This window comes from Chlorocebus sabaeus, unplaced genomic scaffold (assembly GCF_047675955.1).
Source record: "Chlorocebus sabaeus isolate Y175 unplaced genomic scaffold, mChlSab1.0.hap1 unalloc_scaffold_95, whole genome shotgun sequence".
NCBI classification, from domain to species: Eukaryota; Metazoa; Chordata; class Mammalia; order Primates; family Cercopithecidae; genus Chlorocebus; species Chlorocebus sabaeus.
Window position 1 is genome coordinate 238888 of NW_027328314.1, and position 16999 is coordinate 255886.

The 16999-nt window shown below is 48.3% G+C and overlaps 1 protein-coding gene across 6 annotated transcripts in view; it reads left to right on the forward strand.

Annotated features, from left to right (window-relative positions):
• The window catches only part of LOC119623816 (olfactory receptor 2V1), a 70699-nt gene that overhangs the window by 49513 nt on the left and 4187 nt on the right, over positions 1 to 16999 (forward strand). For 2 of the 6 annotated variants that reach the window (XM_073014351.1, XM_073014350.1), the window contains exon 2: positions 13944 to 13987. The exons of the other annotated variants lie outside the window; for them this stretch is intronic. The gene's annotated coding sequence lies outside the window, so the exon portion shown is untranslated. The remainder of the gene's footprint in view (positions 1 to 13943; positions 13988 to 16999) is intronic. 6 annotated transcript variants of the gene reach the window in all.

A 16999-nucleotide genomic window follows, 5' to 3' on the forward strand; every position in this document is an offset into this window, starting at 1 on the left:
CATCCATATCGTGTGAGATCTTGTCATAAACACGGATCCTGGGCTGCACCCCAGATACTTATTTAGGTGGTCCTGGGTGGAGTCCTGGAACCCGCAGGTGTAACAGGGTCTGGGCGAGTCTGACTCAGGTGGACTCTGTTAGAAGCTGCAGGGAGAAGGGTGAGGGGCTGAGAGTCATCACCACTGCACATTTCCTCACAGTTCTGGGGAGCTGGGGGCAGTGGGGGATGTGCGGGAGTGTAGACAGGGAAGAAAGAACAAGGCCAAAGGGCAGCCGTGCTAGACAGAGGTCCGGATGTGGCACCACAGTCTCTGGCACTATGTGCGAGTGAGGATATTGTGTGCCTCCCAGTGAAGACTCAGTGAGTGGCACCTGATCCTCCCGTCACTTTTCTGGAGCAGATTATTGCTTCTTTCAGCCCGCTCAGTTCTCCATTTGCACCTGTTTTCCAGCTGCAATGCAATGCGAGGCTCCCTGACTTCCCAGTCCAGTCTTCCCCTCCAAAATGGCCTTACTCAGCCCTGCCAGCTGCTGCTCTTTGAGCTACAAGGACTCCTGCCCGTGTCGGTCCTGGGGGATCAGTGCTAAGGGCTAGTATTTACTTATCTATTGTTAAACCTGCTGTGTGGAGTTTCAGAACAAGAATCAGAAAATCTCAGGAGCTGCCAGGGCCAGACGATGGGCTGTTGGGTGTCAACTCCACGGAAAGGGCTCTCCCTTCTCCTTTTCTTCCGTCCCCTCCATTGGAGATTTTTTTGCCCCAAGAAAAAGAGCTGAGGAAGATGCCCACTGCCCCTCCTAGTCAGCAGCGGTAATAGGACTCTGCATCCAGTAAGTGGAAGGTGAGATACAGGCAAGGGAAACTAGGTCCCTGCAGCATGTGCCCAGAATGCAGGATGAGGTCTGTGCTGTTGGAGAAAGGTGGACCGATTACAAGGAGAGCAGGGGCAGGGAGAGGAGGAGGGTGGGATGGATATCACCAAGTAGAAGCCTTGAGGAGATGTGAGGGCTGAAGGCCAAGGACAAGAAACCGGCCACGGGGGCCTGGGAAGAGGTCACAAGACAGAAGAACTTGGTTTTGTACTTTCCTTAGCTCTTACTTGACATAATGTGTGATGATTGGGCTTTTCTCTCCGTTTGTTTTATGCCTGGATATTTTGATAAACAGATATTATATTCAAGTACCAATCTTTGTGATTTCTTTGTTAATTTAGAAATGACCTTTTAGATCATTCATTTAGAATGATCTTTACCTATCAACTGAAATTGAACATATGCCTCAGCTTACTTGCTTACTGTAAATTCTTTATTCTTTATAAGAGGTCTGTTTCTGGCTGGGTGCATTAGCTCACACTTGAAATCTCAGCACTTTGGGAGGCCAAGGCAGAAGGATTGCTGGAGGCAGGGGTTCAAGACTAGCCTGGGCAACATAGGGAGACAGCCCCCACCCCATCCCTGTGTCTACAAAACATAAAAAAAAAAAAAAAAAAAAAAAAAGCTGCGCTTGGTAGCACACTAGAAATCCCCCGGAGTCCCAGCTACTGGGGAGGCCGAGGCAGGAGAATCGCTTAAGGCCAGGAGTTTGAGACCAGCGTGGGCAATATAGTGAGACCTTGTCTCTAAAAAATAAAAACAAAGAGGTCTGCTTCTTCTCTAAGTAGTAAGCACATTATTTTAATATTAACCATGTTGAAAAATACTGGAAAAGGGAAAAGCACCCCTGACCATTCAAACGCGGCCTGGCTCGCTCAGCCAGGCTTTCAGCTAGGCTTTGGTACGCTCCTGTGGAACATAAAACGTTCCATGGGACACCAACACCAGACAACGCCACTCTGTAATTGTGATGAAATGAGGTAAAAAACAAGATAATCTGTCATCTTTTCTGAGCACCGACAGAAACAAGGTCACTGTGCAAGTCACAAAAATATAAATACCACAAATCCCTCCCCTGGCTAATGTGAGTGGCTCTGGTCTGCCCCCTGCTGGACAGGATTTATCACCACACCATTGTAGAATCAGCCCTGCTTTTCAAGAGCAGGTGACCTCAGCAAAGCCCGGCGTCCTTCAACGCTCCCCAAGATCACTGACAAGAGTCCTAACCCCAAACTAAGTCTCCCCTAATGCTGTCTTACTGAGATACCCCACAGTTCCCATGGGGCGAGTTCCTCCTCACCGCAACAAGGAATAGACCCAACTTGTATCATTTATTATTATATAATGAATGACAATGATATTCATTTATATATGTATGATATTATATAATAATGAATGATAATGATATCATTCATTCTTAGAGAATTGCAAATTAAAACAATGAGATTTCACTACGTGTTAAAACTTGCAGAGTTACAGGTGTGTTGCAGGCAGCCTCTGGCAAGAATCCAACAATGCTTTATTCTTATTATTTTTGAGACGGGGTCTCACTCTGCCACCCAGGTTGGAGTGCAGTGGTACGCTCACAGCTCACTGCAGCCTCTGCCTTCTGGGCTCACATGAGCCTCCCACCTCAGCACCCCCAAGTAGCTGGGACTACAGGCATGTGCCACCACACCTGGCCAATTTTTGTAGTTTTTGTAAAGATGAGGTTTTGCCATGTTACCCAGGTTGGTCTTGAATTCCTGGGCTCAAACGACCCACCCACTTCAGCCTCCCAAAGTGTTGGAATTACAAGCATGAGCCACCGTGCCCACGCCATGCTTTCTTATTCTAGGATCCTGTGTGTTCTTGTTTCTATTTCTAGTTTTTCAAAATATTTTTTGGTTATGTATTCCAGCATTGGCATCATACCTGACCTGACATCTATTTCCTCCTCCATATCAGGCACGGGGCTGGGGCTTGGGATACGAGTGTAAAAGGGAAGACAATAACTTCCCTCATAACAAACTCCTCCAGGGTTGTGGCATGGAGAAGGAAATAGACAAGGGCAGGTGAGGCCTACTTGTAAAAACTTGCCAAAAAATATGAAAAACCCTCTTGCGTACCCCTCCCCACACATTTGTGCCAACAAAACCTGTTAAAGCTCTGGCATGAGGGAGGTAGGTCCACCCAATGCTCCCATCATCTCAGGGCCCTGCTCACCCCACCCCTGGCCCTCCTGAGCTCTGTCCCTTGGTGCTGAGGCCTTGCCCCAACTCAGGAGAGTGCGTGTGGTCAGACTTCCAGTTTCTGGCCCACCACAGAAGGAGCTTGGAAGTCATCACTTGGCCCTAACACCAAGTAAAACGCTGAACGCACTGAAAAAACCAACAACTCTTCTTAGATCCAGAGAAATGAGGTCACACGGCAAACCACTGCCTCCAAAGTATGAGACAGACAAGCAGACACAAAGAGTCACCACTTACCAGAGCAGAAACTCATGGGCGCCAAAGCCACGGCCGGAAGACAGAACAGTAACTGAAGAATTGCTGGAGGCTCCCTGCAGACGAGTCTGTGAGTTGAAATCTCCAGGGGGCCTCAGTCATAGGGTCCCTACACTGTAATGCATTTCACCTCCAGTTCTACCGAGTTCTCAGTGAAGATCACAGAATAATCCCCTCATCATTACAGTAGCGGGAGGGGAAACGTAGCCATTTTGAAACACACCAGAACATTCTGCTTTTCACCCAGCCCGTCCTCAAGAGAAACTACTTTACCAGAGCCTAACTGACCTGGGGGAAGAGAAATACCCAATTCCAGCCCCCCCCCAGCCCTCCTGTCCCACCTAAGAGTGGGAAGAAACTGAAAACCAGTGGTAAAGTTCATAGCCCAAGGGCACAGGCTCACTAAAAGTCTGAGACCTGGGCTGGTCCCAGTGGCTCACAACTGTAATCTCAGCAATTTGGGAGGCCAAGGCAGGTGGATCACCTGAGGTCAGGAGTTCGAGACCAGCCTGGCCAACATGGCAAAACCCTGTCTCCACTAAAAATACAAAAATTAGCCAGGCATAGTTGCACACGCCTGTAGTCCAGATACTCAGAAGGCTGAGGCAGGAGAATCACTTGAGCCCAGGAGGTGGAGGTTGCAGTGAGCTAAGATCGCACCACTGCACTCCAGAACAAGACTCCATCTCAAAAAAGAAAGAAAGAAAGAAAGAAAAAAAAAAAAGACTGAGACCCAACCACAAAGCTTTAGAACACTCCTCGTCCCCCACATTTTAATGCCACATCACTAAAAGCCTATTTACCAGAGTTCCTTTTACCCAGTAGTACATCATTTTGTTATTCAACAACAGCAAAAATTACAAGGCACATTAAAAAGCAAAAAGCACAGTTTAGAGACAGAGCAAAGCATTAGAACCAAATTCAGATACGTCAGGGATGGTACAATTAGCAGACCATGAATTTAAAACAACTGTGAATGATATGCCAAGGCTCTCATGGAAAATGTGGACAGCATGCAAGAACAGAAGGTGATGTACACAGACATGAAAATTCTACAACAAAATCAGAAAGAAATGCTAGAGTTCAAACACTAACTGAAATGAAGAATGCCTTTGGTCTCATTAGTAAACTGGACACAGCTGAGGAATCACTGAACTTGAGGACATGTCAATAGAAACTGCTAAAACCGGCCGGGTGCAGTGGCTCACGCCTGTATTCCCAGCACTTTGGGAGGCCGAGGCGGGTGGATCACAAGGTCAGGAGTTCGAGACCAGCCTGGGCAATATGGTGAAAACCATCTGTACCAACAATAAAAATTAGCCAGGCATGGGGATGTATACCTGTAGTCCCAGCTACTCGGGAGGCTGAGGTGGGAGAATGGCTTGAGCTGGGAAGGGAAGGCAAAGGTTGCAGTGAGCTGAGATCACACCACTGTACTCCAGCCTGGGCAACAGAGCAAGACGCTGTCAAAAAAAAAGAGAGGGAGACAGGAAGAAAGAAAAAGAAAGAAAGGAGAGGAGGGAGGGAAGGGAGGGAGGGAGGGAAGGAAGGAAGGAAGGAAAGAAGGAAGGAAAAGCAGAGAACCGGAATCTTACCATTCCCGCTGTCCTGATCAGAAATCTCATCAGCCAAGGTAGGGATGACATCAGACAAGGAATGTTCGGAGTTTCCCAGGATACCTGGTGCCTGGAAGCCACTCAATCTATAGTTTCCACTTAATCTCTTATTTTAAATAAACCCCTCAGCTCCCCGGACCACCGCCCTTGGCAAGGCTGCAGCCTCAGTGGCAGTTTTCTCTGGGCCTGCCCACTATTGTTGCTAAAAGAGCTGAGTTGATCTTGCAGCACTGGCAAAGGTCTGGTTAAAAGGCCATACCCTTGCGCAAAAGGATATAAGTCACTTTTTCTTCAAAGTTTCAAGGTCAAAGGGGTCCCAGTGCTTCAAAATACACTGCAGGGGAGTGCATGTTATCTGTTACCCATTTAGAAAGAGAAGTGAGGGTAAAAGTGTCCTTTTAGTGTTCTTCCGTTTGGTATGTGATCCAGGATGGAGATGAAAACAGTAGAGGGCATCCCCCAACTATTTTTTATCTGTGGTTCCTGGATTCCCGGCACACGTTTAAATGTGCCACCCATGACTGCAGGCCTGACCCGCCAAGCCATGGCACCAGAGGAACTGAACTTGTGGGCCTCAGTCGTGCTGTCCCTAAGCAGTCAGTCCTCTGCCTTTTATTTCCCTTTGACCTCCTAGAGTTGTGTGGCCTGGGTGCCTTCCAAAAAATGGATTCCAAGAAAAACCACGTGATTGTGCACGGCCCGTTTAATGGAGGGGGCATGCTAGATTGAACTCTACATCCTGCTGTTACGGCCCATACTAAAGCATCTACCTGTAGAAAAATGGTCCTGGTTAACGTCTGGACTTAAAATCCCCTTATCAATTAAGCCTTAAAGGAATGTAGGAACCGAATGGCTGTTTTCCTGCCAGGGGGACAATATCGAGACTGAAATTTGGCTGCGGAAGACGTCTTACTCCTAACTGCTAAAGGCAGAAGCTTCCTGTTCCCAGAAAAGGCCCAGAGCCTGATTTCTACTAGGTGGCTTGGAAATTCCATGTGCTTACCAGGGAGACTGTAGAGAGAGAGACCATTTATTGAGTTACTGCCTGCTGCAATTCCCAATCCTTTCTAACAGACCTGTTTCCCTGAACTGTAAAGATCCCTGCACATTAGACACACACAGAGAGGGTAAGAGACTGTGGATAGAAAGAGAAAGAAAGTTTAGTGACAGGGGAGCTGGAAGAGAGCCTTGAGATGAAAGGACAGATTTAAAGTTGAGGTCCGCTCCATATTCACCAGTCTGTGGAATGAAATTTCCTTTCCTGGCCCATGCACCAAAATGATCTGGCTCCAATGACTGGAGGAACACCAGGCCTCTTTTCTTGAGTAGAATTAGATACAGTGACACGGAAACATGTGGAGTGGTTTTAAGGAGCGGAGAGTTTAATAGGCAAGAAAGAAGGAAGAAGGCAGAAGGAAGAAGCTCCCCCATACAAAGACAGAAGGAAGAAGCTCCCCATACAGAGACGGAGGGAGGGGGCTCCAAAGCTGAAAGAGGAGACCCCGAGTGGGGTAGAAACCAGCCAGGTATATGTAGAGACTGGAGGAGGCGGCATCTGATTTGCACAGGGCTCAAGGGTTTGGTTTGACCAGGTGTGACATTCAGGTAGCCCATGAAAAACTGGCTGTCCCACCCTAGCTTTTTAATATGCAAATGCAGGAGCCTTGATGTTCTACAGCTGTGGGGATACGTGGGCGTGGCCATGTTGCCAGGCACTGTTGGGGCAAAGGCAAGAGGGACGCGGGAATCGCCATGTTTGGGTGGACCCAGTTTCTAATGGCATTTGCATATCGAAGTTGCCAGCCCAGCTCTAAAAGCCACAGCTTTTTAGCTAGGCAAGAAACGTTTCTGGAGCTGAGTTAAAAACAAAAACTTTCCAAGGGCCTCTTTTCCTCACTATCTGCCTAAAATAATTTCTTAATTAACTTCTCCCACATCATCACCTCCCATAACTTGTCTCCAGACAGCCCCACGCTCCTCTTCCCTTCTGTAGCTCAGGATGTGTACGCCTCAATCGTCCGACCCGTCTCTGAGTCTCATGTCTCATGAATCTCCCATGTGTATACAACTAAATGTATTTTTCCTCCTGTTAATCGGTCGTATGTCAATTTGACTTGAAGCGCAGACAAAGAACCTAGGAAGGTGGAGGGAAGCCACTTTTTTCCACCCTGTACCCCTCACCTTGCTCGTGGAGGCTCTCGCTCGTGGAGGCTCTCGCTTGTGGAGGCTCTCGCTCGTGGAGGCTCTCGCTCGTGGAGGCTGTGAGGCAACAGGACCCTGCTGAGTGTCACGTGAGAATCTGCCTCCACTTGGAGTTTTGTTAATGCATGACTGACAGGAAGGGCAGTGCAGTCAGTTACTCCGTGGACCTCGTCCCCAGTTGATGGCCTGTACTTCGAGGCACTTAATCATTGGTTATTCACTGTTCATTCAACAAATACTTACTGAACGCTCTGGAAATAAATGAAGAGCAACCAAATAAGAAAATCAAAGGCTATTTACCCAGAGTTCCCTATAGTAAAGGAGTCAGCCACCACCACTTGTACTTTGTCAGAGAAGAGGAAAAGCTTTCAAGTGGAAAAGAAGGCTCAGGTGTGCTCTGAGGGGAGGCTGTGGCTGTGGGGGTGCTGGAGGTGGGCTAACTAGGAGCAGATGTCCCATCATGTTATGGTAAGGGAGGAGACCAACCCTCATATCGTCTTATGCCCAATTTCTGCCTCTAAAGAAAGAAGAAGTAAAAACTAAAAGGCAGAAATGAAATCCACAGGCACAGAGCCCGGTGCTGCTAAAACTACCTTTAACCACTAAAGATCAACCCCTGACCTAATCAGTTATGTTTTCCATAGATTACAGACATTGTATAGAAATGCACTGTGAAAATCCCCATCCTGTTTTGTTCCGATCTAATTACCGGTGCCTGCAGCCCCCAGTCACGTACCCCCTGTGTTAGGCAGGAATCCAGACCTAACATGGCGGCGTTACCCGGCATAGCAGGCCTTTTGTTAAAGACTCCCTTCATCCTTGTACACACCCACAGACTTACATACATCAGAGTTCCAGCTGGGCAACCACACTCCCCCATGACCTGCATTCCACAAGTTCGTAAACAGCAGTTTCGGTTGACAGTTTCCAAAGACCCCTTCCTCATGACCCTTACTCAACTCCTGCCCTAGTAGTTTCAAGACCCCCCAGGCCCCGTTTGCACAACCAGCTTCCCTCCCTCTCAGGCTGTAAGAAGCCCCTACCTTCCTCCCTCAGCACGACTTCCTCGGCCTGCACCTTTGAACTGAGGAACCTCGCCCGCGAGTCCTAATAAAGGCTATTCTCACTGCCATTTGCCTTGTGTCTTCGTTCCCGGTTCGGCTCCAGCCTCAGTTTACCTTTACACCCTGCTTGCTCAGTCAATCATGACCCCCTCACATGCACCCACTTAGAGTTGTGAGCCCTCAAAAGGGACAGGAATTGCTCACTTGGGGGGCTCGGCTCTTGAGACAGGAGTCTTGCCAATGCCCCCGGCCGAATAAACCCCTTCCTTCTTTAACTCGGTGTCCGAGGAGTTTTGTGTGCAGCTCATCCTGCTACAATGGGATCTCTGGGGTGTCAATGAGTGATGGGAGCTTTTGCAGGAGTTGTCCTGCATCCAGGAAGAATGAGGTACACAGACAAGTGAAGAAGGAAGAACAGTTGTATTTGGTATTGAAACACCTCAAGAGGAGTGAGTAGTTCCTCTCTGGAGGCGGGTCATCCAGCCTTGTGTTCAGCTCTTAGCAGAGCGGAGGCCCTGGATAAGGTGGCTCAGAGGAGGCCCTGGATAAGGTGGCTCAGAGGGTGCCCTGGATAAGGTGGCTCAGAGGAGGCCCTGGATAAGGTGGCTCAGAGGAGGCCCTGGATAAGGTGGCTCGGAGGATGTCCTGCAGAGGGTGGCTCGGAGGAGGCCCTGGATAAGGTGGCTCGGAGGAGGCCCTGGATAAGGTGGCTCGGAGGAGGCCCTGGACAAGGTGGCTTGGAGGAGGCCCTGGAGCGGGTGGCTCCTCTGCTCTCCACAGGCGTGATGTCTCTGCATGTCTCCGAAGCTCTCAGCAGAGAGGGTGCTCCTCGCTGCAACCAGTCCTCATTGTCAGTCCCATCGTGGGTCTGTCTGCCCTTTTCCTCCTCTGGCCATCCTCTACCCGGCTCTGGATGAGCCCAGGGCTTTTAGGGACCTCAAAGGGGAGGAAGTGTGTGCTGATTGGCCCATGGGCAGCCATGTTGGGCCCAGAAGAGGCACCAGGAGTCCCTACTCTGGTCTGCTGGAGTGGCAGCCCGGGCTCCCAGCCTTCAGGTGCTCCCTGGCCTGGAGGTGCGGCCTTACTGGGGACATGCCCCCTTCCACCCAGGATTCTGTCTGCCTCCTGCTGCCATGCATGGCCCCAGTGCTCGGCCCCAACCCGCTCTGAGATCAGAGCAGGCACCAGGAGTAGAGAGAGTCCAGGCAGACACTCCTGAGCCTGCAGGATGGGGGATCCTTCCTGGGGCCCCCGAGGGTACAGGCCGCAGAGACGCCCGGCTCCTGCACCTAGGAGGGCGGCTACAGCCACACCCGACCCGGAAGGCAGATCCTGACTGCTCCCGGCCCTTCCCAAAGAGCTCAGGGAGGCTTGGATCCACAGCTGCAGTTTGGGCATCTGTAGCCCGCACAGGAGGGTGGGGATCCTGCCTGCTCCATAGAGCATTTTGCAAATATATCCATTTGCAAAAATATCCATATTTACATACATGAAAAAATTCTCAATAAAATACTAGCAAACCAGGCCAGGTGCAGTGGTTCACGCCTGTATTCTAGGCACTTTGGGAGGCATAGGCAGGAGGATTGCTTGAGGCCAGCCTGGGCAACATAGTGAGATCCTGTCTCTACAAAAACATTTAAAAATATAAGCCATATACAGTAGCATACGCCTGTAGTCCCAGCTAGTTGGGAGGCTGAGATGGGAAGATTGCTTGAGCCCAGGAGATCAAGGCTGCCATGAGACACCTTTGTACCACTGCACTTCAGCCTGAACAACAGAGCAAGATGTTGTCTCAAAAGAAAAAAAAAACCTGGCAAACCAAATTCAGAAACATATCAAAGATTATACACCACAACCAAGTTAGATCTATCCCTGGAATGCAAGATTAGTTTAACATGTGCAAAATAATCCATGTGATACACCAGAGTATAACCACATGATTAATTTAATTGATGCAGAAAAAGCATTGGACAAAATTCAACATCCATTAATGGTTTTTTGTTTGTTTGTTTTGTTTTGTTTTGTTTTTTAGATTGAATTTTGCTCTTGTTGCCCAGGCTGGAGTGCAATGACACCATCTTGGCTCACCACAACCTCCACTTCCCAGGTTCAAGCAATTCTCCTGCCTCAGCCTCCCGAGTAGCTGGGATTACAGGCATGCACCACCACACCCGGCTAATTTTGTATTTTTGTAGAGACAGGGTTTCTCCATGTTGGTCAGGCTGGTCTCGAACTCCCAACCTCAGGTGATCCGCCCACCTCGGCCCCCCAAAGTGCTGGGATTACAGGCGTGAGCCACCACACCTGGCCTATTCGTGATTTTTTTTTAAAGGCTCTAAACAAAACAGGTACAGAAGGGAATTTCCTAAACATAAAAAAGTCATTCATTAAAAGCCCGCAGCAAATATCATAATCAATGAAGGAAAACTGAAATCTTTTCCTCTAAGATCTGGTACAAGGCAAGGATGCCCATTATTGCCATTCTATTTAACACAGTACTGAAAGTACTAGCAAAAGCAATCAGAAAAGAAAAAGAAGTAAAAGTCATCCAAATTGGAAAAGAATAATTAAATTATTCCTATTTGCAGAGGACATAATCCTATATGTAGAAAACCTTAAACATGCTACTAAAAAACTGTTAGAACAAATAAACGAATTCAGTAGAGTTGCAAGATACAAAATCAACATACAAAAATTGGTAGCATTTCTTTACACTAACAACAATCTGAGAAAGAAATCAAGAAAAGAATCCCATTTGCAAAACCATAAAAAATAATAAAATACTTAGGAATATATTTAACCAAGGAAGCAAAAGAACTGTACACTGAAAATTCTCAAACACTGATGAAATAAATTGAAGAAGACACAAATAAATCAAAAGATATTCCACGCTCATGGATTGGAAGAATTAATATTGTAAAAAATGTTTTCTGTTTTGTTGTATACATTTTTTCTTTTTTTACCATCATCTACCCAACTAGATGAGGTAAAAATGTTTATACTACCAAAAGCAATCTACAGATTCAATGCAATTCCTATCAAAATTCCAATGGTGTTTTTCACAGAGATAGAAAAAACAATTCTAAAATTTGTATGGAACAACAAAAGACCCTGAGCAGCCAAAACAGTCATGAGAAGGAAAAACCAAGTTGGAGGCATCACATTTCCTGATTTTCAATCACATCACAAAACAATAGTGATCAATACAGTATGGTACTGGCATTAAAAAAAAAAAAAAAAAAAAAAGACACATAAACTAATGGAACAGGATAGAGATCCCAGAAATTAACTTAAGCATACAAGGTCAACTAATTTTTGACCAGGCCACCAAGAAGACACGGAGGAAAAAGGATAGTGTCTTCAATAAATGATGCTGGGAAAACCTAGTATCCACATTCAAAACCATGAAATTGGACCTTATCTTACACCATACACAAAGTCAACACAAGATGAATTAAACACCTAAACATAAGACTTGAAACCATCAAAATTCTGGAAGAAAATATAGGGGGAGAGCTCTTGGTTATTGCCCTTGGCAAGAACTTTTTGATATCTCACCAAAAGCATAGATGACAAAAACTAACATAAACAAGTTGGACTACACAAAATTACAAAGCTTCTATACAGCAAAAGAAACCATCAACAACATGAAAAGGCAGTCAGCAGATGGAAATGAAATGCTTAAAAGTCATACATTACATAAGGGGTTGATACGCAAAATATATAAGAAGCTTAAACAACTCAATAGGAAGTAAACAAATAGCTTGATTAAAAATGGGCAGGGACCCATATCGACATTTCTCTAAAGAAGAAATAAAAATGGCTAAACAGTATATGAAAAGATGGTCAACATTACAAATCATCAGAGAAATGCAAATTAAAACCACAATGAGACATCACTTGGCCTTTTATGAAAAAGTCAAACAAGTGTTGGTAAGGGTGTGGAGAAAAATGGACCTTTGTAGACTGTTGGTGGGGATGTAAATTGGTACAATCACTGTGAAGAACAGTTTGAAGGTTTTGTCTTTAAAAGATAAGAACAATAATAATAGGATGAGCATTAAAAATCATTTCTAACAAAGAAACATCAATATTGACATCTCATAGACATTTCTATGACTGTTACTGCTTTTATTATACTGCTAAAATTAAAATGCCATTAGCCAATCAAAAAATTAATTAGACTTACACATTAAAATAAAAGAGAAGGTCTCTATTATGCAAGGTAGTCTCCAAAATAAAAAGAAGGCATCAGTTCAGACTTCCTGGTAATTTATTTGTGAAAAGTTGACATTCCAAAAACACCTCCCCTGTCTTTAAAATCTTAAAGGATAAACAATGTAATTGTTATTAATAGACTATTCTTTTCCTACTGTGGGTCTCCAAAGTCCAAGCAGTGTTGATTTAGGCTGAGTCAAGGGGAAAAACATGGAATAGAATGTGAAATCCAAGTTTTGATTTTCAATGATCTGGTCTTTAGAATGCACAAATAAGCCTTCATCTTACCCTTCAAAGTGACCAAAACACTCTTAAATCTCCATGAGATACCATGAAAAGATGGAGAAAGAAGAATTGGGATATCATATTTAAAAACAGTGTGGTATGGGTTGTTTCCTTGTTTGCACATGAGCAAGTTCATCCTGTAAAATACAATGATGTCAGTAGAGGAGTTGTCACAAGGCCATCCTGTCTCCAAAGGTACGGATGATAGATCTGCAGGGGTTCGTGGGAGGCTGAGGTCACCATGGATTGCGTTTTGGAAGAAATTTTGAATGGAAAAAATGACTTTAGTCATCTAAAAGACTTGAACCTTAAAAAATAAAAAAGATGGATTTGACTGGGTGCAGTGGTTCACGCCTGTAATCCCATCACTTTGGGAGGCTGAGGTGGACAGATCACCCAAGCCCAGGAGTTCGAGACCAGCCTGGGCAAAATCGTGAAACCCTGTCTCTACCAAAAATACAAAAATTAACCAGATGCAGTGGTGTGTGCCTGTGATCTGAGCTACACGGAAGGATGAGGTGGGAGGATAGCTGGGGCCCAGGAGGTCCAGGTGACAGTGAAGCGTGATTGTGCCACTGCACTCCTGCCTGGGCAGCAGAGCAAGACCCTGTCTCAAATACAAAAACAAAAACAGGCCGGGCATGGTGGGTCATGCCTCTAATCCCAGCACGTTGGGAGGAGAAGGCGGCCCAATTGCCTGAGCAGGTGGCAGAGTTCCAAGGAACTTTCAATGCATTTGTGTATCCCTGTGCCTGAGGGCACTGTGGCCCCCTCCCTTCCTGTATTTCCTCACACGACTCCCAGTGGCCCTAGTACTAGTCCTGTTCCTAAGTTCTGTTTCTTTGAGGTTGAAGTCTGTGGGGTCCCCTGAGAGCTGAGGTCTGAAGTCAACTCCCCCTCCTCACCCCGTGTCTGTGTTAAGTACCTGCGTGGACACTGGGAGGAAGTTCTGCCAGCACGAGCTCCTTCCCTGAGCCTGTTTCTCCCTCCCAGAGGAGGTTGTGGTCTGTGTGAACCACACTCCCTGAGCCTGAGGAGCCACTGGAGGCCAAGGTTGTGGTGGGCTCCACAGCCTGGCAAGGAGTCGGCAGGGGCTGAGGAAGGAGGTTGGTGCTGGGGCTCCTCCTAACCCCCTGACCCAGTGGGAGCAAACACAGGAGGATGAGTGCATGATTCTGACGCTAGGATCTCTCTGCAGGCGTCCCTGCTGAGTTTGTTTCCCTGCAGGGGACCCACCCACAGGTGAGTGAGGGTCTTGTCCTGTTGCCTCCTCTCTCTTCCCTGCAGCTCCTGCTCCTGTTGCTGGTTCACGTCCCCATTTGTCTTGTTCATCAACACTTGCTCTTCCTCCTACTGTCTGCCTCCATCAGGGTGTAATTGTTTTGTCTGGGTTTTTGGAGGGGCATCTCTCTGCTGGTGTGGTGTCTCTCCTCACTCTTTCTTCTCGTCCTCTTCCTTTGACCCACGTCTCTCTCTCTCTCCTTGGTGTCTTACTCCCCTTTTCCTGTCCCCCTCCCTCTGTCTGGGTTGGAGACTGGGCTCTGGGTCCCCGGGGTGGAGAGTGGTCCACAACAGGAAGACAAGGACAGATGTGTGGGGAGTGCGAAGGTGAAGGGGTAGGAAGGAGGGGGCTGATGAGGGATGGGGTCCTCTTGTCCCAGGGAGAATATTGCAGAGATGCAGTGGCTTCTTCTGTGTTGTGGTTTCTAGGAAGAAAAGTGAAGTTATTAACTAAACACCCAATGGAAAGGTCTGAAGTTACAGAGCACCAAGATGAGCCAGTGAGATGCAAGAATAAATTCTGTTGTATTTCATAATACATTTTTATTTTTCTGAGACAGGGTCTTGCCGTCTGTGTCCTGGGAGGTGCAAGTGGCTGGTGCCTCTGGACATGGTGGTAGGGCGGGGAGTCCGTTCTTCTCCTGGGGGATCTGGTGTATTTTGCTGGTTGGTGGAGCCTGTGGCTGATATGGCTGAGAGGGTGCTTGGTCACTGTGGAAACAGATTTGCTCCTATAGAAATCCCCTCCACATCACACAAGGTCATAGCTCTGTCATTCAGCTGGAGTGCAGTGCTGTGACCGTAGCTCACTGCAACCTCCGCCCCCGAGTTCAAGCAATTCTTCTGCCTCCGTCTTCCAAGTAGCTGGAACTACAGGTGCACACCACCATTCCCAGCTAATGTATCATTTTATTTTTATTTTGGAGACAGTCTTCCTCTGTCACCCAGGCTGGAGTGCAGTGGCGTGAACACAGATCACTGCCAGCTTGAACTTTCAGGCTCAAACCAGCATTTCACCTCAGCCACCTGAGTAGCTGGGCCTACAGATGTGTGCACGATGGCTAATTTTCTCTGTTTTTTAAATACAGATGAGGTCTCGTTTATGTTGCCCAGGCTGGTCTCAAATTCCTACCTCGAGCTATCTTTCTGCCTCAGCCTTTCAAAGTTTTGGGGTTACACGTGTGAGCCAGGGTACCTGGCCAAAAAAATTTTTATTCCTTCAACAAATATTGACCAGCACATAACAGACGTGCCAGGCACTGTTCTGGGAGCCAGGGATCCCGCCACGAGCACCTGTGGCACCGGGGAACATGGGTTCTAGTTGGGAAAGCAGAGAACAGACACCCGCATGAGCAGCCTGGGGCCCGCCGTGCCCATTGACCTGCTGTGGGAACCAAGGCGGGGAAGGGAGGCAGAGGAAGGTTTCAACTCTGAACGGGTGCTGAGGGAAGGCCTTGCTGAGAAGGTGAGGAGGAGGAGGTGAGGGAGCAAGGCAGGGCCGGTCTGGGAAGAGCCTTCTGCACGGAGGTGAGAGAAAGTGTCCAGGCCCCGGGGCTGGCCTTGTCCTGCAGCGTGGGAGCAGCTCCAGGAGGCTGGGGAGATGGGCAGGGAGGGAATCCCCAGAGAGGGGAAGGAAAGGCGTGGGTGGTGGTGGAGGGCTGCTGAGGAGTCTTGCATTTCCTCTGGAAGTACTTTGGCTTTATTCTTGCAGAGATGGGTCCACCCCAGGGCTACATGACAGATAGACTGGGACAGGCTGGGGCGTGCCAGGGTAGACTGGAAGGCAAATGCAGTCGGGATCATTGCCACCCTCCAGGGACGCTCTAGAGGTGGTGGGGCCAGGCGGGAGCTGGCAGGGGTGCGTGCGGGCCGGGGGGTGTGTTTTGCAAGAGGAGCCAGCAGGGGTTTCCGATGTCTGGGACATGTGTGTGGAGGGAAGGACAGGAGTCCTGGATGACGCGAATGTTGTGACCTGTGAACCTGGACAGATCTGCCACTCACTGAGCTGAGAGGGGAGAACAGGCGCATCTCCAGGGGAGAAGCCACTTCGGGTGGAACAAGCCCGTGAGGCAGCTGAGGGGAGATGCTGAGTGCACAGCAGGTGTGAGTCTGAGAGCAGGGGAACCACGCAGGAGGGAGGGAGAAATGGCATCAGTCAACCAGGCAGTACTGTAGTTTAAGAGATTTGGGGAGGGGGAGTGGGGAGTGCACGTCCTGGGAGGTGCCTGTGGCTGGTGCCTCTGGACACGGTGGTAGGGCTGGGCATCCCTTCTGCTGGGGGATCTGGGGGGACCCGGTTTGTTTCACTGCTTGGTGGAACCTGTGGCTGATATGGCTGAGATGGTGCTTGGTTGCTGTGGGAACAGATCTGCTCCTGTAGAAATTCCCTCCTCATCACTCCAGGGGTCATCCGTGGCAAGGACCCCTGGGCACACCCTCCTGGGCACGAACCAGGACCAGCTCCCTTACCTAGGGACACAGATCAAGCAGCCAGCTGCAGGGTCCTGGGCCTGGGCAGGCCCATCCCAGTTTAGGAAATTTCCCGGGGTCTTGGCACAGAGAGTGTGGCGTCCCGTGGAGCAGCCGCATTTAGCCTTGCAGTGAGGTAAGGTGGACGTGGATACACCAGCGTGCAGAGGCTCACAGATAAACGGCCGCCCGTATGTGGAGCGGGTCCTCTTCTTTGTAAGTAGCTGAAGATGTTTCTTCCATTTTCACTCACCGTCCCTGGTAGAAATGATTCAAACAGCAAACTCCTGTGACACTCAGACCACGGCCAGTGAAGTGGGAGCCTTTCTGCAGAAAATGGAGATTGCAGCCACAGGTCACTCCATCACGTCTGACTTTATTCAGTCACCACGTATGGGTTGAGGTCCCGCTATGAGCCAGGCACCATTCTGGGGGCTGCCAAGGTCATGGCGAACGGAAACGGTGCCTTCACGCTGGTGGATCTCACAGACGGGCACAGTCCAA